This window comes from Onychomys torridus, chromosome 12 (genome assembly GCF_903995425.1).
Source record: "Onychomys torridus chromosome 12, mOncTor1.1, whole genome shotgun sequence".
Taxonomy (NCBI): domain Eukaryota; kingdom Metazoa; phylum Chordata; class Mammalia; order Rodentia; family Cricetidae; genus Onychomys; species Onychomys torridus.
Genome location: NC_050454.1, coordinates 47,368,817 through 47,394,669, shown reverse-complemented (window position 1 = coordinate 47,394,669; position 25,853 = coordinate 47,368,817).

The following is a 25,853-nucleotide window of genomic DNA, read 5'->3' as shown; positions in this document are numbered from 1 at the left end:
ACTCATATTGAGGGTGAGCGTGAGTCTTCCCAAATATATGTTTCCATGGAGATTCAAAATCTTACCAAGTTAGCGATCACACAGAGTAAAATTTAAAAAAAAAACAAAAAACAAAAAAACAAAAAAAACTACTATCTTTGCTCATTTTATTTTGTTCAGTCTTATCTTTGTCTTAACTGCATTTAAGAAATTCTAGCCAAAATATTTCCTGTCTTTCTGCAAATGTAGCATGTTTCTCAAGTAAGCAGAAATAATTTCTTTTGTAGCTATGAGTTATTTTCTTCTGGTAAATTAGTCTTAATTTCATATTCTAATCCTCTTTTGCTTACATAAAGATGATAATTTCCATTGACTATGATGTCATGCTTTGTAATTTTCTATTTTCTTTTATAAGACTTATTGATATTAGTTGTAGATTTAGTGAATTTATATTTTGTCAGTTCCCAACAAATCAGTTCTTAATGTCTTAATCTAAATGATTTTTATACTTAACACAAATAAAACTCATTTTAAAATATTTTTATCATTTTGTTGGTTATCCTGTTGAGTTCTTTCTCAAGTATTAAGGTTACACATTTTAAAATTTTAAAGCTGCACATTCTCAATATGCTCTCTTTCTTTTTGGCCTGCGCTTCTTAAATAATTTCTAGAGATAGAAAATTGTTCAAACAGTTCACTGTATTATTTATGCTCTGATATACTGTGGTGCATACCTGTGTGCATAATCAGTTTGGAGAAGATGCTCTGGAGGCAGGAGAAGCACAAAAGTTTGGCTCCACTGCCAAAGAATATCTTGTGAAAGATATAATTTTCACAGGTATATCTTGAAGCCCATTATTTTTAAAGGATGTGTTACTTTATAAAGTTGATTTTTTAACAAGATTTTCCATTTAGACCATTTTATAAAAGAAAGTACACAAAATGACATTTAGTTGTTTTTTTTTTTTCCTGAAAGTCTCCTCCATATATCCTTTATACATTGTTTTACTTCATTTTGCTTAGAGATTATTCTTTAAGGTTATTTTTTTTCTTTTTTATAAAAAGACACTTATATACAAAATACGGGGCATTAGCTTATTTTGAAAGTATTAATATCTAAAGCTTGACAATGGAAATCAACCACCAGTATATTACCATATGAAAGATGTCAACCTTTAAAATTAAATTTTGATAGCTTTACTTAAAGGAAATATACAATTTTATAGTTGATTAGCTTTAATGAATAGGTTTATTTTGAATAATTTGAAGATTATCTGAAGTAATTTTTATCTTCATATGAAATGTCTTCTAATGAAATCAGAAAAAAATCAGTGTGACTATGTCAGACCATAGAACAGATATTAAGTATTTCACTGGCAGTATATATCGTTTTGTTTTTTTGAAAAATAAATGAATCAGAGTACCGTGGCTATGACAATAACTTAACATGGAGTTTCTCAGTTTTTGTAATCACAATCAGGGATTCAGCACATCCCGCCATTTCTTATGCTTTATGAGAGAAGTAATATTAGAATTACACAGTTCTTGCTGTGAGAGGGATGGGTACCATTAGGAAAAATAAATAGAGCTGACAAAATAATTACCTAGTTTGCTGAAGTAATTCTGCACAATTAATGACATTTTAAAGCAATGGAACTTGTATATGTGCAGGAAAAGAACTGCAGGGCACCATGAACAGTTTGTGAACCTTGTACTTATTTAAATCAAAATTCTTTCTTTGTCATTATTTTTTTTTCTGAGAGTGTTTACTTTTTAAGAACTAAATAACATCCTTTCAGTGAGAACCTTTTTTAACATCTGTTTCTTTCATTATCCCCTATTAAAGAAAAATGAATATGATGAATATGATATATACACTGTACATGGTAATCTCAATGGGTAAAGGAGAAATCATTAACAATAACCATCATCTGTTTCATAAGCAATCACATCTCTAGAAATTCTCTTCAAACATATATTAAACATAAGATACAAATAGTTCCATTTCAATTTTAAGTAATACTGAATCCACACTTCAATTTGATGCTATTTTACTTATCTTTTTACAAGCTATTTTGCTTTTGTTTCTTTGATATTTTATGTATCCATAATTCAAAGCAAAAGAAAAATTGGCTGTTTTGAAGATAGTTAAAATGTGGACTCATGAAAGTTAGTGACCTTGTTTATTATTTTTTTCATTTATTTTACATATTGACCACAGTTTCCCTCCCTCCTCTCCTCCTGTTCCCTCCTCACACTTCCCATCTACTCCCTGGCCCCCATCCACTCTTCCTCTGTTTACTCCCATCCTTACATGGCAGATATGGGCAGGGGACTTTACAACCCAGTTCTTCATGCATCAGTGCCAAGCTCCATATAGTTATGCAGGGATCTGAACTGCATGAACTTGACCTTGAAAATCGATGGGTGTTAAGGTCATGCCATTAATTTCTATGCCAATCAACTACAAAAAAGAAAAAGAAAGCACAAAGATCCTGCATGATTTTTTTTTATAGAGGAGGGCATCTTCAAATCTACACTGAAAAGACACAAAGGTATTTTCACTTAGACTACTTCATGGAAACCAGTTTGTCAGGGTAGTTCCTGAATTCACCACTGAAGGTCTCATGTCCTTGGAACTCTCGCAATTACAGGCAAAAAAGGAACAAACAAAAAGAAACCCAGCAATGATTTGACTGCCTACTTGATTCTCCACTCTTATTTATATATTTGTATTATTGACTTTCCTCATTGCTACAAAGTGACCAAATACCAGAAAAAGAGCAACTTCAGAAAGAAAGAGCTTGTTTTCACTCACAGTTCAGAAGTGTAGTCCATGATGGCAGGGAAAGCATGGTGGAAGAAGCTGGATGCAGCTGTCATGTTGCATATGCAGCCAAGAAGCAGGGAGAGATGATAGATGCCTTCTAGAGCTTTCACTGCACTGCCTTTCACATTTTGAAACAGTTCTGAACCAGAGTTAGTGGCATGATGCCACCCACGTTTAGGGTGAGTCTTTCTACTTTAATTAAGAGGATATGCAAATTCACTCAGAGACCTACCCTAAAATTTACCTTCAGGTGATTTTGGATTCTGCCAAACTAACAGTCAATATAACCCATAGGAACCATGGAGAATGGAGATTTATCTGACTAAGGAAAAAGCAGATGAACTCTAGCCATGCAGTTGAGGGAAAATGTAGGATAATGGATATAGTCTACTGTTAGCAATGTCTGACACAAAGGGTTTTTTTTTTTTTTTTTTCTTGGTTAGTCTTTAAACTACAGCAGGTAGTATTCTGACTCAGAGAGGAATTAAACAAATATTAGTGAAATTAAATTAATGTACAGAAATCTTTGCTTCTGCTTTAATCTTGGAAACAAAAATCACCAAACAGATGTACTGCTTTTTGTCTGGTGCTCTAAAAAGCTTTTGTTCATAAACATATTTCTAATATTTGATTTGAAATTATTAATGAAGTCAGTTTTGTATCCTAATGCTCATTCTTCTCAGTCCCAATTACTCAGCTTGTCTTGTTTTCAACAAACTAGAAAACATTTTTTCCTTAAATGGACCATTGGAAATTATACTTAATCACATCCTCCTATTTTGACCTTGAGAGCTCCCACATTAGCTGACTTTGTAAGGTTTAATTAGCAGAAGGTTTAGCTGAAAAAAGAATGCTAGATTCAGGTGTTCTGTGTTTTATCTCCGAGGCACTGAATGCATTTGAAAATGCCACTTAAACCCTCTGGACCTAATTTCATTCTCTTACAGATTTGAATATTAATACACATCCTGCCTATTTGAAAGGGTTCTGCTCAAGATACAACTCACCAATGTAAACAGTTATTATTCTTGGTAATGTGTTATAAGAATCTCATATCTATTGACTATACTGGAAAGCCTCAATGAATTCAGACTTCAGGAATTTCATTTTATGAACTTTCTCATCTCCTCATATTAAGCATAACTATGCAACAACCCTGATGTCAGGGGCTTGGCTCTATAATAAGAATGTCTCATGATGAGAAAACTATTCTTTCCAGTTTAGGCAAAAGTCTTTCCAAACATATTGTCATTGCATGTTGAGATGTTATAGAAATGGTCTCCAGGTAAAATGCATGCTTGAAACACTGTAAGGTGTGGCTCCATGAAAAAAAAAATACCAAAAGTCAAATTTGCTCATACAATATAAAATTATATTACAATTAAAGAATATTAAGGGGGAAATACATGTGAAGGCCACACATGCAATAATTGTATAGATTTGGAGTTTGTCATGTAAACTATGGATTTTTTTTTGTCACAGTACAAGGTAGGGCTTTTCTTCCTCTGTAACATTTGAATTTGAGAATCAGATGTGATAATATAATGGAAATTGAAGGAACAGAGAGCTGAAGACACTATAGTAGGAACTTGGGAGCACAGAAGTAGTCTTAGAGCACCGGCGTTTTAAGCTGTCTCTTGAGCAACTCAGAATAGTTCATCATCACAACAAACAAAGGAAAAGAGACAGGTGGGGCCGGACCTCTTGCTTTTATTTCAGCCATTACAATTCTACTGTTACAAGCTTCTCCTGTTCTTAGTATAAATTCCACTGCTTCAAAGGGTTTCAAAAATTTCTGTTTACAAAACAGTAAAGGCTAATTTTATTTATTAGAGTGATAGTCTATATATTGGAGATAATTCACTAATTTTGAAGTAGGTATTCTGAAGATATACTGATGTATGTATACTGAACTGATGTAGCTTATATTGTGATTTGCAAAGTAAAGTATCTGGGAAACATATTGATTAATGCTTGTTATATGGGAACACAGGGAAAACAAGAGATTGGTGTTTGGATCTTCAAATAGTTGAACCTAAAGTCAAGATTTTCTTACCATAGAATAATTCAGATTTTTTTCAGACAAAGGCAGAGGACAAGGAACATGCACAGATGCTAATGAAAGTCCCTGTTGAGAAGTTCTGGAAATGTATTTCTCACCCACAATGAGGTCAAAACCCCTAAGGAAAAATAAAACCTTTAATTAAAATGTGGGATACATAGCAGAAGAATTTTGAGTTCTGTTTACCAAATGGCACTGAAGTAATTAGCCAGTTTCCAGAAGCCATTCACATTTTGCAAACACTTAAAAATAGTTTACTAGAAACCATAGAGGCATGAGCCATCATCTATGCAGAGAAGTCCTCAAATAACCTTCTCGAACTACTGCACACATGCTTATGTAAGAACACTTTGTAAGTTTTTTGTTCTTTACAGAAGATTTATCAAGACATTGAAGATACATCTCTAAATTCAAAAGGCCTATTAAGGATCAAGAAGATATTGAATGATGTGAGGGTCTTTGGTTAAAAAAAAAATAGACTCATACAAATTCAGAAGATTCACACCGAAAAAACAAATTGCTACAGGAGAAATGAGGCATAGGAAGGAAGTGTATCAGGATAGAATAAGAATACATAGTTACCACCTGGTCCTTTGATAAAACATTTGAGAAAGGGACAGAATAGATCAATATTAACTGAAGTCACCTACTATTTTCTGATTAACAGATATTTAATATCATTTATATTCAGTTGCTAATAGTTTATATTTACAGCTAGAGAGATGGCTCAGCTGTTAAAAATCCTAGGTGCCTTTTCATAGGACTGAGATTGGATTCCCAGCGCTAACCTTGAGTAGCAGCTCCCAAACACTTGCCAGAAGATTTTGGCACTCTATTACTTCCTTGAAACCGACCCACATGTTCATACACACACAGATACATATGCAGGCACACATACACACAAAGAATCAAATACAAAAATAAATAAATCTATTAAAAAGTTATTTTATCTCATGGAATGGGCCTTAAATCTAATCATACATTAGTTGCAATTCCTAAAAGCTTTGTGCAGCTATTGCACTAACCCACCTTGCAGGCCAATCATCATTGTAGAGCAAAGAATTAGTATTTGGGTTTGTGTTTACCTTTCAAAGAACCTGAAACTAGATACCCCATGGACCTAGCAGAAAACCAAATACTCCTGTTGTGCTAAATGCCATAAAATGACTCCTAATGACATTATTCAATACTCATAGATCAGTGTCTTGCTCAGGTATCATCTGAGCTGCTTTCTCCTCCAGAAGATGGGGACAAATACAGAGACCCATGGTCAGGCAATGTGCAGGGAATGAGATACTTTGGAACACTGAGTCTTAAATGGGATATCTGCATCAAATACCTCCCCTTACAGCTCAGGAAACCCTGCAGAAAAGGAATCAGAAATAGTGTGGGAACCAGAGGGAATGAAAAGCATTAAGGAAACAAGGCCTTCTAAACATACATGGAAAGATGTACATATGAACTCACAGAGACCACCATTGCAGGATCAGAGCCTTCACTGGTCTGTGCCACATGGAGTCTCAGCCCTGAGAGAAATGGACAGAAGCCGCCATCCCTAACTCAGAAGTTTTTGCCAATTGGTAACCACTGTGATGGTTTAAATGAGAACACCCCCCTCAATAGGCTCTTTGTTTGAATGCCTAGTCACCTGGAAGTGGAACTGTTTGATAGGATTGTAAAGACTAGGATGTGTGGCATTGTTGGAGGAGGTGTGTCACAGGGAGTGGGCTTTGAGGTTTCAAAAGCCCATGGCAGGCCCAATCTCTCTCAGCTTGAGGATCAGGAGTTAGCTCTCAGAGACTGTTGCAGAGCTATGCATGTCAAAATGCTGTTACCATGATAGTAATAATGACTAGCTCTTCCAACTGCAAGCAAGCCCCCCTTTAAATGCTTTTTTTTAAATAAGTGTTGCCTTGATCATGACATCCATTACAGGAAGAGAAGGAAAACTAAGACAATCACTTTCAGCTGGAAAGTGGAAACATTAACCACACTTTTTTTTCTTTATTAAGAAATTTTCTACTCAATCCACATGCTATCCAAAGACTCCCCTCCCTCTTCCCCCCCCCCAACCCTCCTTACCAAGCCACCCCACATCCCCACACCCCCCAAAATGAGGTCTCCTAAGGGGAGTCAGCACACTGAGCCTAGGCAGGTCCAAGCTCCTTCCCACTGCACCAAGGCTGTGCAAGGTGTCACACCACAGGCACTGGATTCCAGAAGCCTGCTCATCGACCAGGGGCAGATCCTGATCCCCCTGCCTGGGTGCCCCCCAAACAGTTCAAGCCAAACAACCATCTTCCATATCCAGAGGTCCAGAACCATGGGGTCTCTACAGCCACCAGTCCACAGTTCATGGGCTTCCACTAGTGTGGCCAGTCATCTCAGCACGTCCTCCCATCATGATCTCAATGTCCCTTGCCTGCAGCATCTCTCCTCTCTCTCATCAGTTGGATCCTGGAACTCAGCCTGGTGCCTGGTCATGGATCTCTGTTTCTGCCTTCATCTGTTACTGGACAAAGGCTCTGTGATGGCAGCTAGGTTATTTATTAGGCTGGTCACCAGAGTAGACTAGTCCAGGCACCCTCTGGACCATTGCCAGCAGACCAAGGTGGGGACAACCTTGCAGATTCCTGAGAGCCTCTCCAGCACCCTGCCTCTTCCTATTTCCGTGATGTTCTCATCTATCACGGTATCTTCTCCCCTGCTCTCCCACTCTGTCCCTGTTCCAGCTTGACCCTCCCATTTCCCTATGTTCTCATCCTCCACTCCTCGCCCTCTGCCATCCCCACCCCCCACCACCCACTCCACTCATGTAGATCTCATCCACTTCTCCTTCACTGGGTCATCCACGTGTCCCACCTAGGGTCTTTCCCTGTTAGCTAGCCTCTCTGGAGTTTTGGGTTGCAGTCTGGCCATCCCTTCCCTCCCATTTAGTATCCACTTATGAATGAGTACGTACTGTGTTAATCCTTCTGAGTCTGGGTTACCTCACTCAAGATGCTATTTTCTAGATAAACCACTCTTAACAACATTCCCCATGCCTAGTAGCTCATTCCCAATACAAAATTAACTCAGTGGCATCCTTGGGGGTTCTTTATCTTGTAATGTTTCTCATAACACTTTTTTAAAAATTCTACTGGTCCTTTCCATGTATATTATGGATTTTTATGAGATTTCATTATTGTTATTCCTTTGACTCTTTTTACTCTGCTTGCTTTATCCTACCAAGGTTTGACTGCTTTTTGTTCTTTATTCTAATTGATTTTTATCAATTTTCTCTAGATGACTGCTTGTTTTGTAAAGAGAGACAGAATGTGTATGGATTCTGATGGTAAGAGAGGTGTAGAAGATGCTGAAGTAAGTTGGGGACAGGAAACTGTACTTAGAGTGTATTGTATGATAAAATATATTTTCAGTAAAAGAAAAATGGAAAAATATTTAATTTTAGTAGATTAAATAAAGTAACACAAATAACAATGTGAATATCTGTAAATCTCCTGTATATTTTTGGATTTTATAATTTAAGCTGTGTCATTATACTACACTTTCTCTATTGGAGATGATATATAGTCACACTTGTGTGATCTGTGTTGGCTTCAAACTCACATTTTTGTTGTCACCATCTTTTATGTGCTGGTATTCACCACGATACTTGACTTTGAATCCTGGCATAGAGTTAATTGCTGTGTGATCTAAGACACAGTAACAGGTTCTTTATATGCTTTACCTTTCTATTCTCCAAAATAGTGGAACATCAATTACTACTTAGCAAGGGCATTGTGAAGAGTAAAGGAGATAATGCACAAAAGGGGATTAAAAATTAACGGATGCAACATCAGGGACATTTGATAACTATTATGGTGAAGAATGACTAATTTTAAGGGAACATGCTAAAAAAGTTTATAATTTTTCTTTTTATATTTGAGATAAAAATTCAGAGTGATTACTATAATCACTTTCCCCTCTGATTCATTCAATTATTTATTACACATAAAATATAAAATTATTCAGTATACTTCAGGCTGAAGGTGCTAAATACCACCCCGATTTGAACTAAAGTTCTGTAATCTTGTGGATTTTTTCTACTTGTGTAATCTGACTATGAAGGTGCAAAACGTTGAGACAATCGAACATCTGACACAATCAACTAGAAACTAAAGATATTAGATCTCTGTTTTGAAAGGGTTTTGTAGATTCCAGAGGCTTTTGTCTGTGCTGATCCTATATTTTCATGAGATAAAATATTTGTCTGGAAGGTTAAGAAAAAACTTTGAAGATTTGAGTAGAAATGTGGAAAATTTCTGACTTCTTACAGTAACCTCTTTTGCCCACTTTATGGATCAGAATCTGTGATTTTGTAAGTGTGTGGATGATTACAAAGTATTATCTTTATACTCAAGGTAATGACAATCCTGGAAAATGACCCTAGCAATACAATTCTATACAAAGGTAAAATAAGTTAAGGTAGCAGGAGTAAGAACTTGAGAGAGCAGGTGTATAAAGGAAGTGTTCATCTTGAAAGCACTCAAAATCACGATATTTTATATGAGACATGGATAAGGTGTAAAGTTGGGATTGTCAGATAATTGGAAGAAAATATTCCAGAACAAGTTCAGTACCAAGCCAGAGACCAGTAGCATCAAGGCATTCCTTTACTTTGAGTTTCTTTGGAAGCACAACCTTATTAGTATGAAAACAAATTTAAATATAGTATTAAATTGTGGCAAACGTTCATGTAGCTAATGATAGTAGAGATACAGTCAATCATTCAGGAAGCCAAATATTCAGATTATGTTCAATTCATCAGATAATTCACCACAGCAAGCCCAAATAAGGCACAGGCTTATGTGGAGCCAATTGAAAATCATTTCTTCTGTGCTTTAGTATCTCAAATATAAAAGTTCACTATTCAAAATCATGGTTAGCCTGCTCTGAATCATAAATGGTTTAAGTGATACTTTATTCACTGTTTATTAATCAAAGTAATAAAACCTGCTGAAGCTATGCATCTCTGGCAATTATAGCACAAATGTAGGTCCTGAAGATGGCTCAATGTGTAGAGGTCCTTGGCACACAAGACAGAAGATTGGAGTTTTAAGTGTGGAACCCATGCAAAGGTGGAAGGAAATAATTGACTCAACAAAGTCATCCTCTGACCTAAACACATGAACTATGGCATAACTGAATGCAGGTACACACACACACACACACACACACACACACACACACACACACGCTGTGGGATGTTCTCTATGCTGTGAAAGTGTTGCTCTGATTGATTGATAAATAAAGTGCTGATTGGACAGTAGCCAGGCAGGAAGTATAGGCAGCACAAGGAGAGAGGAGAATTCTGGGAAGGGAAGGCTGAGCAGAGAGATGCTCCCAGCCACTGCAATGAGAAGTATGATGTAAGATACCAGTAAGCCACAAGCCATGTAGCAAGGTATAGATTTACAGAAATGGGTTAATTTAAGATATAAGAACTAGATAGTAAGAAGCTTGCTGTGGCCATATAGTTTATAAGTAATATAAGTCTCTGTGTGTTTGTTTGGGTCCAAGCAGCTGTGGGACTGGCAGGTGAGAGAGATTTGTCCTGACCATGGGCCAGACAGGACCAGGAAAACTTCAGCTATACACACACACACACACAAACACACACACACACACACACACACACACACACACACACATACATACACATACACACACACATACATACACACACACACACACACACACACACACATATACACAAATACACACATGTCTTTTTAACCTTATATAAAATCTATACTGTAAATACAGACATAAATAGTACCCGAGTAGTTATATATTAATTATTTCTGCTCATTGCTAAGAAAAAATGCCTAAGCAAATGAAGGAAGGATGGGTTTATTCCTGCTCACAGTTTGAAGATATAATCTTCATGTCAGGGAGTTCACAATGGCAGGATCTTCAGATAATGTATCTGCAGGCAGGGAGCAGGAACAGAAAATGAATGAATGTGATCAACTCACTTTCTCCTTTTTCACATTTTTGGAGAACCTCATGGAATAGTACCATTCTCATTAAGGAAGGATCTTCCCACCCCAAACAACCTAGTCTTTATAAACTCCCATAACTTTACTAAGAGTTTTAACGGATTTAGATAATTCCTCACCACGACCCTCAGAGGTTTGTCTCTTAGGTGATTCTAAATTTAGTCCAATTAACAGTTGGTGCTAACCATCACATACTACATTTAAATAAAACTTAATTTATCAAAATAGGAGAAGGATTTGAGCTGCACAGAAAGCATAGCATTCCAATTTTTAATTAGTAACAGGACCCAATTGTTACACAATACCTTTTAGGTTGTATTAGTTTCCATGAAATTTCACAAATTATTTCATTCTAAGAAATGTACATTTGGTATATGGCTAATCAGGCTGCAAAAGTAGGTCACTTTGTTGTTACTTTAATATTTTTATAAAGTATGTTTTCAGAACTGTTGTATCTCAAAACTCTGAAACTCAGGGGAAACTATTCAAGAGAGAGAATATGAACTATTAATAATATTAAACACAGAGACTTTCACTTTTCCATGAACAGCTGCCTCTCCTGTAAACTTTTTACAAATGTTAATAATTTAGATTTTTCAAAAACATAGTTATCTTTTCCTTTGAATATGATTAAATAAGATCCCAATTTTCAGCTACACTCAGAGTTCTCAGCCAACCCTCATTATACTTAGCTCAAGGTGTTTCTTACCATTTTCCAAATTCTCTTTCAATTGGCCTTCTGAGTCATAGAAATACTAATGTTGTAACTTTGTGTTGAAAACAGCAAGTGAAAGAATGAAATTGCTAAACTGGTACTCAATTGCTGTGCTGCTGATAGTCTGGAAAGAATTGAAAATGTAATGCCATAATAATGGGGATTTTTTTTTAAATCTTCCTGTGAAATGTGATTTCTGTGTTTTCTTAATTGACAGTAAAGTAACTTAAAAACTTGGATATTGTGTAACTAAAGTATACAAGTTTAGAAAATTAAATTGATTCACTATAACTACATATAGAAAATCACTTTTAATTGATTTTTAGCAAAGTATCTGATGTTCTGGATGCTCAAGGAAATGAGCCTGTAAAGGCAAATGTAAATATCACCATCATAGTATTATGTTCATCTAAATTAGTGACTCAGTCAGTAAATTTGGTATCACCAAAATCAAAATAGAGTACTTTATATAATTTTATAATTATTTTATTTTTAATAAATTAAAAAAATATTTCCCTCTGTACACACACACGTGTATATATTTCACCATAGAAATAAGGGTAATCAAGCAAACACCAGCTATAAGGAGAAGAAATTATTTGCCTCTCTAAAGGAAGAACATGTCTGGCAAATAGAGAATCATATGTAGACATTCTACATTGAGAGTGTGTTTAAGGAAACTAAAGAAATGCTGAGTGATTATGGGCATATATTACTTTGTTTTTTATTTTTCTCTCATATACTATATCCTGAACTCAGTTTCCCTCCCTGCTCTTCTTTCAACCCTCTTGCCCAACTCTTCCTCTTTTCCTTTTAGAACAGAGCAGGCCTCTCAGGGATATTGACCAAACATGCTTATCAGGTTGCAGTAAGACTAGATATCTCTCCTCTATTAAGACTGGAGGAGGGTTGTTGTCTAATTATCCTTTGCTTTACATCTAGTATCTACTTATGAGTGAGTACATACCATATTTGTCCTTCTGAGTCTGTGTCACCTCACTCAGGATGATATTTTCTAATTCCATCCATTTGCCTACAAATTTCCTGATGTCATGTATTTCTCTACTCAGTAGTACTCCATTGATTATGTACCACATCTTCTTAATCCATTCTTCCGTTGAGGGGCATCTAGGTTGTTTCCAGGTTCTGGCTATTACAAATAATACTTCTATGAACATAGTTGAGCATGTGTCTCTGCTGTATGATTGAGCATTACTTGGGTATATTCCCAAGAGAGGTATAGCTGGGTCTTGAGGAAAATTGATTCCCAATTTTCTGAGAAACTGCCTCATTGATTTCCAAAGTGGCTGTACAAGTTCACACTCCCACCAACAGTGGAGGAGTATTATCCTTGCTCCACATCCTCTCCGGAATAAGCTGTTTGTAGTGCTTTTGTGTAGTGCGCTATGCCGATCGGGTGTCCGCACTAAGTTTGGCATCAATATGGTGACCTCCGGGGAGCGTAGCTAAGGCAGGTTGGGCCTGAGTCCTAAACTGAGCTAGGCACTGCTTAGGCCGGGGCTAAGCCTGAGCTAAGGAGCCGGGCCCGCCCAGGTGGGAAGCCAGACCCACTGCCAAGGCACATGGTTTTTTAATGAATTCTTGCCACATTGGGGGCCAAATGTAGATGTATCTGGCTTGTTAAATAAGAAACACAGAACCGATTGCAGAGTTAAAAACCACGAGGTCAGAGCAAAAACGGAAAACCTTACCCTTCACTGCTTCTGCGGTTCTTCCTCTCCGCAAGAGACCTACTTCTCTGCGTCCTGTCTATTTAAAAACTTTCTGTTCTCCTCTCTCATTGGTTGTAAACCCAGCCACATGACCTCCTCATCACTGCCTGTTTGTACAGACCTCCAGGTCTTCTATGGTTGGTATTGAGATTAAAGGCATGTGTCTGCCATGCTGGCTGTGTCCTTGAACACACAGAGATCCGCCTAGCTCTGCCTCCCAAGTGCTGGGATTAAAGGCGTGCCCCACTACTGCTCAGCTTCTGCTCTGGCTTGATCTGACCTCAAGGCAACTTTATTGACATACAAATAAAATCACATTTCAATACAAATAAAATATCACTATACTTTTGATCTTAGCCATTCTGACAGATATAAGATGGTATCTCAGAGTTGTTTTGATTTGCATCTCCATGATGACTAAAGATGCAGATGCAGAGATCCACAGCCAAACACCAGGCAGGAGTCTAGTCAAAGAAAGAGAAGAGGGATTCTATGAGCAAGTGCATCAAGATCATGATGGGAAAACCTGTAGAGACGACCAAACCAAACTAGTGGGAACTCATGAAAGTTGGATCGAGGCTGTGGAGCTTGCATGGGACTGGACTAGGCCTTTTGCATGGCTAGACAGTTGTATTGCTTTATCTGCTTGGGGGAACCCCTGGTGGTAGGATCAGAATCCATCCCTGGTACATGAGTTGGCATTTTGGAGTCATCTGTGTATGATGAGACAACTCATGCAGCCTTGAGGTGGGGGAAGGGCTTGGACATACCTCTACTGGGTGTCCTTACCCATGGGAGGCCTTGCCTTCTTGTAGGGGGAAGTGGGGAGTTGGCTGGGGGTGATGAGGGGGAGAAGGGAAGATGGAGATCTTTGATTGGTGTGTAAAATGAACAAAAAAAATTCCTTAATAATAAAAAAAGACTGGAGGAATTAACCCAGTAGGAGAAAAGGGGTTCCAAAAGCAGGCAATGAATTTGGGGACAGTCCCCATACCCCCCCACACACACAATGTTAGGAGTCCCACAAGAAGACCAAACTACATAACCATAAACATATATGCAGAGTGCCTAGGTCAGTCCCATACAGGCTCCTTAATTGTCTGTTCAGTCTCTGTGAGCTCCTGTGACCCCAGGTTAGTTCATCCTGTTCTTTCTTTCTTTCTTTCTTTCTTTCTTTCTTTCTTTCTTTCTTTCTTTCTTTCTTTCTTTCTTTCTTCCCTCCCTTCCTTATTCCTTCCTTCCTTCCTTCCTCCCTCCCACGCTCCCTCCATTTTTTCTTTCTTCTTTCTTTCTTTTTTTTTTTTTCAGGGTTTCTCTGTGTAACTTTCTGACTTTCCTGGAATTTGGTCTGTAGACCAGGATGACTCGAACTCACAGATATCTGCCTGCCTCTGCTTCCCCAGTGCTGGGTTTAAAGGTGTGCACCACCACCACCAGGTAATTCTGTGTGTTTTCTTGTGCTGATCATAACCTGGATGGCTCCTACAATCCTTCTTCTACCTCTTTCAAAGGATTCTAAGAACTCCATCTGTTTCCATCAGTTGCTGGATGAAGCCTCTCTGAAGACCATCATGCTAGGCTCCTGTCCTATCATTGGAATCATTTCATTGATTTACTCATGCTGCAATCCACAGAGTCTAAGTAACAAGGGAGGACTCAATGGGGGACTCATGAATCTCCCTGGGAAGGAGAAATAGAATAGATGTTACAGACAGACTGGTGGGAAGGGTGCAAGAACAGGAGGGATCAGTTGGAGGGAGCATAGAGGGAAAAGAATTACTGTGAGAGACAATTGGAATAGGGGACATCTAGGGGACAAACTAGAAACATAGTGCAATGGTACCTCCCAGTAATCTATGAGAGTGACCCTAACCAAGACTCCTAGGAGTAGGGTAGGAGCCTGAACAGGCCATCCCCTGTAACCAGGCAAAACTTCCAACAGGGACACCAACCAAGGCCCCAAATATTCAACCTACAATTTGCCCTGCCTGCAAATTGTGCTAGGGTAGAGATTGTGTAGAGATTGTGTGCATGACCAATTAATGACTGGTTCGGCTTGATATGCATCCCACAAGAGAGGGGACCCATCCCCCATAGGGTCATGAACCAGTGGCAGAATAGTCCAGAGAACTAGGGAAAAATCAAAACAAGAGCATATATTTCTTTTGCATAGCATTTGAGTTTGGTTCCCAGCAGCAACAAATTGGCTTCCAACTGCCTGTAGTTGGAAGGGCTAGAATTCACACTTCTGTCCTCCGTACTCTCCTGCATTCAAGAAAGCATATTCATACACACACACACACACACACACACACACACACACACACACAGCTTTGTGTTTTTTTCTGGGATTTCTCTGTGTGCAAACATGTATGTCTGTTCTCTATGTGTTTCTTGACTTTTTTCTTTGGCACCGTTTTCTTCTGTTTCTGTGTTCTGTCCTATTCTTGATTTTTTATATTTTATTTATAATAGTAATAATAATCATAACTAATAATAATAATAAATACATGTATGATTATTATGTGCCTGTTTATATTCTAATGAAAGAGACAAAAAATGATGTGGATTTGAGTGAGTCGGCAAACTGTGAGGATTTGCCAAAGGGGAAATAATAGTCAGAATATACTATATGAAATAAATATGTATTTTCAATAAAAGGAGGAAAAATGTGTCTAGAGTGTTGAGAAAAAGTTGAGTCAGTATGGATAATAAAGTTAGACATTTACAGTATGTAAGTTATGGTACAGACTAAATCTCTTGTAGGCATCTGTATATATTTCTGATTTCATTTGTAATGAGATAGAGATATATTTACTTTTGAACAAGGGTATCATGTGCTCCAATATACAGATAAGAGCCCCAAGAATTTCTGATACTGTATTGAGAAAGAGGATAAAATGTAGATGGAAACATTAGGAAATAAAGTACCTCAGTGATGTATTACTTGTCTCTCCTCAGGGTAACAATCCATACTGAGGCTCATGCAGGTACCCTAAGTACATGCAGAGTAACAATAAAAGTAACAAAAGGAGGAGGCAAGCTTGAGAGAATAAGTGTAGGATGGTGTCCCAGTTTAATTTCTGTTTCTGTAACAAAAATACCCTTGTAAAAATCAACTTTACTGAGCAAGTGCTTATTTTAGTAAACAGTTTAAGCCTATGATTCAACTCTGGGGGGAAGTTGCAGTGTCAGGAACTTGACCAAGCAAACATGTCACATCCTAATCTAGAACAGTGAGAAAGGAGTACACACATGCTTGTTTGTGCTCATCTGAATTTCTTCACTCTTAGGCAGTTCAAGAATTTCTGGGTAGGGAATGGTGCTGCTCACATTGGGATGGGTCTTCATAGATTAAATAAATTAATTAAGACAGTTTCCTACAGAAATGCCCACATGCCAAGCCAATGTAGACAACCCTTCACTGAAATTTTCTTCTATGTTTTGGCAAGTTGATAATTAAAGCTAAACATCATTAATGGAGAATGGGATAATCCCACAGCATTAGAAATTTCCATGAACCAAGAGTCAAAGTGCACGTATGTGGTCAGTTTTTGAAATCGCTAAAATTATGATCAATTTATTGTCACCATTCAGGAAATTATTTTAATTTTAAGACATGTAAGCAATACTACATCAATACAACATCCCAAGCAGTGTTAACATAACAAAAAATTTAAAGGATAACAAAGGAATAAAAGAAAGATACTTATTACATAAAAACATTGCAAATGAGATACCAGAAATAATAACTGCTAATTGCTAAAATTCATTGATTTTGACTTGTAAGTCATTTTGCATGTTTAAAAATGCAAAGTTACTAAATTAGCAATGTTATTTTTCTCAACATTTTATTGTTTGATATGTACATAACAACAAAAAGAACCTCTTAAGAAGCAAGAACTAATATAAATAACTTATACATTCAAAATTCTGCACAATTGTATAAAGTGGATTGGGCAGGCTAGGTGAGGGAGGTGGTTAGGGGCAGGATGGAGGGAGAGGAACAAAAGAGACCACTTGATGGGGGTACCATTTTGGAGTTAGTGAGAAACCTGGTACCAGAGAAACCCCCAGGAATCCATAAGGATGACACCAGCTAAGACTCCAAGCAATAGTAGAGAAGGTGCCTTAATTGGCCATCTACTGTAATCAAATTGGTGACTATCCCAGTTGTGATCAGAGAGCCTTTATCCAGTTACTGAGGGAAACAGTAAAATCCATAGCCAAGCACTGGACCGAGCTCTGAGAATCCTCATGAAGAAAGGGAAAAGGGATTGAATGAGCCCTGGCGGGTCAAGGCAATGATGGGGAAACCCACAGACACAGCTGACCTGAGTTCATGGGAGCTCATGAACTCTGGAGCAAAAATTAGGGAGTTGCATGGGACTAACCTAAACCCTGTGTGTGTGTGTGTGTGTGTGTGTGTGTGTGTGTGTGTGTGTGTGTGACAGTTGTGTTGTTTGGTCTGTTTGTAAGGGCTCCTAGCAGTCAGATCAGGACCAGGCTTAGCTGACTTTTGGGAACCTGTTCCCCAAGCAGGATTACCTCTCTCACCCTTGATACAGGGGGAGGAGCTTGGGTTTTACCTCAACTTGATGTGCAAGCTTTGTTCAAGCCTATGAGGAGTCCGGCCCCTTTCTGAATGGAGGAGGAGGAGGAGTGGATGAGGAAGGGGGTAGATGCTGTGGGAGGGGTGGGGGGATAGAAGATCAGGGCAGGAGGAGGAAGGGGAAGCTTTTGTCAGAATGTAAAATAAATGAAAAAAAAATGTTAAATAAATTTAAAAAAAGAAACACTAGATTAAGAAGAAAAAAAAAACTTTCTTCATGTTAGGGAGCCATCATACAAGGCCTCCAATGTGTCTAAAACGTATTTAGAATACAAACATGTCATTTTGTGTATGTTTACTTCTAAGTGCTTTGTGATAGAGCAACTCTTGTGAAAAGTTGAATAGTTTTGGCTTTTTCCATAATTTATAAAGCTTAAAATACATGCTACCTTGACTTTTACAGTAAAATAGTTTACTTACAGATGATTTTAATTTAATAATTTTACCTTTGAAATGAATGACTATGAACATAGGAATAAAGTGACTAAGAATGAATATAATTAATATAATCACAGTATATGGAATATTTAAAAATCACAAACTTCCTAGCACTTGAGAAAATATTTAAAGATGTAGTAATTTTTCAATTGGGTTTCTTGAGAAATTCTGATTTTTTTTTGTTTTCAATACATGTATCTTATTGAAAATAAGTTTTTCATACAATATATTCTGATCTCTGTTTCCCTTCTCCCAACACCTGCAAATTCTCCCCACCTTCCCACCCACCCAAATCTACTCCTTCCTTCCTTCCTTCCTTCCTTCCTTCCTTCCTTCCTTCCTTCCTTCCTTTCTTCTTAGAAGATAAACAACAAACAAAACCAGAATTAAAATCCAAAACCAAAACAAAACCCAAGAAACACATGTATACCAAAATCTGTGGAAACCATAATATATAAGCAAAAAAACTCAGTCAAACAAAACAAACTAATACCCAAACAAAGCAATATGAGACAAAGGCCTATAAAAAATACCATTCTATTAGTTCAGTGTTAGCCTTCTATTTCAGGGTGTGGGGCCTATTTTTTATTTTTATTTTTTTGAATTCTGATATTATTATATGTGTTATAATAAAAATAAAAACAGAATAACTTCAAAAACAAAACAATTGAAATTAATATATTTATTTCATAATTTTAATAGAATTTTCTTATGATGAAACTTAGATTGTGGTGATATTTTATTTGTGCTGAAATGTGGTGATATTTTATTTGTGCTTTAATAAAGTTTGCCTGGAGATCAGAGGAAATAGCAAGCCATTTTAAGTAAACACAAAAGTCATGCAGTGGTAGCATACGCCCTTAATCCGTATCACTTAGCAGACAGGGTCACTGTGTGTTCAAGGCCATTTTAGAGAACAGAGCCAGGCTGTGCCTTTAATCCCAGCACTCACCAGGCAGAGGATCTAGATGGATATTTTTCATACTGATATTTGTGAGATTCTTCTCAGAGCAAATGCTCATTATTAAATGCTTTTTGTAATCTATGAAATTTATGCAAGAATTCTTCTTTAATCTCATCTTTTTCTTAGAAACTTCATTAGGCTCCATTACCAAAAATAACATGAACTTGGCTGAGCAAGAAGTGAGGAAGACACAATAGTTTTTCCAGAACTGAACTGCTAGGATAGAGCTATGGTTCAGTAGTTACACACTTGGACTTAGAGAAGATTGAGAGTTAGATTCCCAGCACTCATGTTTGGCTCTTCACAATCACCTGGAATTCCAATTCTAGGGGATCTGTCTCTCTATCTCTCTCTCCCTTTTTATTTATTAATTATTATTTTTTTAACTTTAAAATTTATTTATTTTTAATTACACTCATGATATTCATTAATTACATGTATATTAATTACATTTGTGGTATGCATTGATTATATTTGCAGTATTCATTCAATAACTGTTTTTTTTGATATTCATTAATTACATCAATTGTATTGATTTATTACATTCATGATATTATGTCCTGAGGCTACTGTTCGTCTGTGGGGCTTTTTCCATCACACAAAACAGAGATTCTTTACTTAGGAAATCATTGTTCTATGCTTCTTCATTCTCCATTTCAACAAATACTCTAGAATGGTATTACATGAAATTTATAGAATATACAAATTCCTTTTTTAAGGGAGATTTTTTTTTATTCATTTTACATACTAACCACAGATCCCCCTCTCTTCCCTCATCCTGTTCTCCCCAGCCTCTCCCCACAACCCACCACCTATTCCCTCCTCCAAAAAGGTAAGGCCTCCCAAGGGGAGTTGGCAAAGTCTAGAACATTTAGTTGAGGCAGTTGCAAGCCCCTCCTCCTATATCAAGGCTGTACAAGATGTCCCACCATAGATAATGGGCTGCAACTCTTTTTTGTTCTCCCCAGGCAATCACATTTATGTGCACGTACAAAGGTACACACACACACACACACACACACACACACACACACACACACACACACAAATAAAATAATAAGATCTTCAAATTAAACTTAGTTAAATTCTTCCTCTTGATTGCCTAACTTTCTCCATCCTAGAATCTTCCTGTTGTTTTTGGTCTAGACAGTAACAATTTCTCCTAAAAGTTGCCTAGACACTAGCATCCCTCTTTCTGTAATATCTTTACATGTATATTTACATATATACACATTTACATAAGAGAAAGGGGAAATACTAAATTTATAAATATTATATATGTTTACATAAGAGAAAGGGGATATTCCCCTTTCTCATCCCTCTTCCCTCAACGCCTCCATTCATAACACTTCTCTAATTCCTTAAAAGAGAACATTTCCAGTTTCTCATTTTTTTTTTCTTCTTCTAAACTCTGACAATACTGAATTACGGTTTCAGGTGTTCTGGATTTTAGAACCCAAGATAATGAAGGGCAGTGATGCTTCATACCGTTGTCCTCAGAGTGCTAATTCTGAAATGTGAATGTACTGTGATTACTCTCAAATATTTCTGGAACATGGACTATCTTCTGCCACAAATATTGGAAAGTACTGATGGCCCACTGTCTTAGTGCTATTCATGCCTGGCCAGGCACATATAGGAAATCAAAAACTCAACTATGCAGTTCTACCTTCTCTCATTAGCCTATAAATTGTTCCTTCATAGCATTTCACAACCTAGATTGATTCATTTAATATTACTTAATACTCATAAGTTCTCAAATCTCACCAACAAATATGTTTTAGTCATCCTTTGACTTTGTTTGTTCCCTTATTTTAGAAGCTCCTATGAGGCAAGTGTTGTGCTTCTTTAGCTTATTTTATTATCCTTAGTATCAAATTCAATGACCTGAATGATACATTATAAGATTTTTTAATTGTGTGGATAAAGCATACAACATTGTTCATAATGGAGCATGTATATTCATATGATAACATAAGAGATACCCATCTGCAGCTGACAAAGTCTGAAGAAGACTACACCAGAATTACCCACACCCATGCAAGGTGGGTGAGTAAGAGAGCTCATCAGATGCTGAGAGAGGCAATCGGACATGATGATGCTTCTTCCCCTTTAACAGTCTGGGCACACAATTAGGTTATTTCTTCAGTCGCTTGCTGGAAAATGTTCAGATGTTATAAATAACTTGCTATCCCTTGCTTCATACTGAGCGTTGCTTGCTGTCACAAATCTTTCTTGTTCCAGCTTTTCTAAGGAATATGAGCTCTTAGTCTTTCAGTCTGTTATTCAAATAAACTTAAGGAAAGGCCAAAGCAATCATTTGGGTCATTCCTTTTAGGTGGGTTTTCAAGCTAGATCACTCAGGTCAAACACGAGGGTTTTTCAATGGTGCATTTACTGTTTTTCCCTTTCTTGATTTAATTTCCTCATCCCTCCACCTCACATTGCCTATGTAAATGAAGCTGTTGTGCCATAAGCCAGTTTCCCCTTGTCTACCTCCTCAGTAAGAGCTTCAAAGTACTAAAAAGCTGAAATAGCTACAAAAGAACAATTAATTTGGGCAAAATCACAGAGGCACTGCAGGTATTAAAAACACTACAACAAGGCTTTTATCACTGAGTGAAACAGCACAGCATTAAGCTAAAACCTAATAGGGCTGAACATGCAGCACACTGATCCGGTTGTTAAAAGAATCTCAAGGACACAGAGAAGTGGGGTAACGGGATTTAGAAGGAAGCAGTCATTTCAAATAAACATCCAGACAGGTACATATGAAAAAAAAAATGCTGATTTGTTAGGTAAGGCAGGTTTAGACCAGTAACTAAATTTATATCTATTTTTTTTTTTGTGGGAAAAAGTTCAATTTTTATGGAAATTAATGTTGAGAGACTCTGATAATGCTGAGTGTTGTGCTGTGTATACTTGTTGACTGAAGTTTGGCTGACAATTTGATATTTAAAACTTAAATCTCTGAACTGTAAAAAATGGTGACATATTATAGCTAAAACTCCCTAAGAGGATAATGTTAAAATATAATCACCAGTGTCACTGCCTCCTGTGTTGAAATAGCAATGGAAACAATTAGTTTAATCATCAATTGTTTATTTAATAGCTGCTCTTAGCACAAAACTATATTAGGTGCTATGGGCTGGAAAGGAAGTTAAACTATTGCTGTGATTTCTAAGTAAACACATTAAGTGCTTCCAGAACAAGATAAAGAAGAATGAATATCCAATCATGAGGTAAATACAGTGGCTGCATCAGAAATGAAAGAAGGGAGGTATTTTGTGTTTTAAACTATAATGAGTACATGCATTTCTCTTTTTGGTTTCTACTAAACAGATCTGAACTTAAATTTCTGGACCTTCATCAATATTTTATATGCTTTATGCCAAGGTGTGTGCAAAAATTCCTTCTACCTGGGTTCACTCTTTCTCATCTGAGAACCAATACTAAACTGCACTCCATATGGATAATGAATATTTAAAAAATGGGACTGAAAGCAGCTCTGGTTATACTAAGTGGACTACAAACATACCAGTAAACAAAAAAAATATAAAACAACAACAACAAAAACTTGGAACAAGCAGTACCAGACAAAAAAGAAACACCAAACATGCTTTAGCACCAAGCAGAGAGAAATGGAATATACTCAGCTTATCCTCATTAAAAATGTCCACATTTATTAAATGTATATCTAAAATTTTCATAAGGTTGTATATAGTACAAACAGAAGGTTTGAAATAAACATTTGGTCTTAGTCCTTAAATTTATTTTTTTTCTCATGTAGTCTTTTTCAGACCTTGTTAGTTATGCATGCATATCTCTTATGTTATCATGTGAAGCCGTGTGTTCCATTATGAGCCATGTTGTACGCTTTGTTCACACTATTAAAAATTCTTATAATGTATCATTGAGGTCATTGAATTTGATACTAAGCATAATAAAAATGAGCTAAAGAAGCACAACACTTGCCACATAGGAGCTTCTAAAATAAGGGAACAAATGAAGTCAAAGGACAAAGACACAACTGTCAGTTAGATTTGAAATTTGTAGTCCCAATAACCATTGTCTGAGACTTCATCTGGAACTGTGACTCACGTACAGAGTTCACTGTAAAGAGCCAGCAATACACCTACTTAGAATCGGTGATTTGAGGAAGACTGGACGTTGAGTATAAAAGAATTTATTGATTCTCCAGTTATAAACAATTAGCTCTGAAAACATGCATATAGTTACCATTATACTGACTGGACAGACTATCTTTAGAAGTATATATGTATAGGCACATATACATACACTTACATACATACATACATACATACATACATACACACATATAGTTCTTCCACATTTCTCCAAAACCACCATCTTCAGGGCTATCACAGGAAAATCCCACTTTCTGGTACCAACTTCTGTGTTAGGTATATTTCAGTTGCAGTAACAAAACAGCGTGGCAAAGGCAAATTATAAATAGAAGCATCTAATTGGACTTATAGTTTTGAGGGGTAGAATCCATGGTGGCTGAGCAAAGGCAAGGCAACAAGGAGAGCTGAGATCTCACACCTTGATTTGCAAGTAGGACACAGAGAAAGAAGGCACACTGGAGGTTTCAAAAGCCTTGTGAAATCTCCAGTCCCTCCACCATTTGCACACGTCCTCCAACAACCCTGCACCTCCGAGTCCATTTCAGACTGTACCCCCAATCAATCTTAGAAGCTTTTGGAGGTATTTCTCATTCAAATCATTACAGAGGCTTTGGTTAGGAATCAGTTTTGTGATATAGAAACAACAGGTGTTTCTAAATGTGTGTGTGTGTGTGTGTGTGTGTGTGTGTGTGTGTGTAATGTGTGTGTGTAGTACTATAACAGTGACTACTTTCAGCTTTATGCCTTGGGTTTTTACTTTTAAAAATTGCCAAAATTGACTGTTGCTATAACCAAAAGGGCCATAGAGGAGTGAGGATATATTAAAAAAAATAAAGAAAGGCATATATGTTTGTTTCCCTGTACATGAATATACAGAAATATCACAGTGAAATTTATAAATTTATACTGTTAATAGACTTTAATAATTATAGTATGTATTTTTCAATGTTTCAAAAAAATTTAAAATAATGGTCTTCATTTATCCTCGCAATTTTTTTCTACTTTTTCAATTACTTCTCATAATTTTATTGAAATACCTATAAGCAATTGCAAATGTATCATACAAATAGCATCTTATTTATATCCACAAAAAGAAAATGTATCATTGGAGCAATGAAGTAATGTAACAAAACACAAGTTAAAATATTACTGAAGATCTTTTTGAGTCCATATAGAAAATTTTGTTTGTGTATCAAATTTTTTGTAAATTTATAATTTTATAGACATCCATAACATATGTTTTTGATATATCTATTAGCTTTACAACTATGAAATTTTATTACAAATTACAGTAATAAAGGATCACTTTAATTAAAATAGTGTTTAACATTTTATTGACCATAGTTTTACAAAATTCTAGGAAGAAGAACTGTAATTCATGTCACCAGAGGGAATAAATACAGAGAAGTTCATGCTGAATACTCATGTATATTTTACAGAGATCTGGGAATATCTTGGAAAATAAAACTTGAAATTCTATACTCTACATAAACACAAACAAACATTTCTGAAATTTCTATATGGACATTGGAATATTTAATGATTAAAAAAATCAATGGGTTTAATGTAAACATGACTATGAACCTAAAAAAGAAACCCTGAAACCATTAAGTTATTATTGAGTATATAATCTAAAATACTGTCAACTTTGAAAGTTTATTCCTTCAATATATAACTTGATTCTTCATGAGAACACACTCTATTTAAGTGCTGAAATTCCAGATATAAAGCATGTATATTTTGATCACTTAATTATATTAGAATGTTCTTTATTGTTTATGATACTAATGATACTAATAAAGTAAAAATATTTTAGGTTATTAAGTTAATTTTATAAATGTTGTCTCGTATATATTGACATATGCATACTGATCAATAAATGAATATCATTGAACTCAGCTGAGTGTTTTGGTTAATATGAGAGGCTAAACTCACTGTACCTATTTCCATGTAAAAGATAATAGGACTTCATATAACAGGCAGGAGAAAGAAAGATACTGAATCTCTAGATTTGGGTGAGGTGGATGATGAGCAGTGAGCAGAGTTTTTTTTTTTTTTTGTAAATGAACTCAGATTTTTACAAAGGTAAGAATCATAGTGATACCTGCATTTAGTCTTCTTTGAAAATTTGTTCTACAGTGTTCACTTTTAACAAAAGGGGCTTTATGAGTTTTTATGGTGGTGGATGGGCTACTTTTTAAAAATAGGCCAGGTTGTTCAAATTTTTAAAATTATTCTGGCATTCACAGTAACCAAAGCTGTATTAGTTACATGCTAATCTTATCTGGATTTCCTACATTAAGTGCATTATATTAATTTCATAAGGGG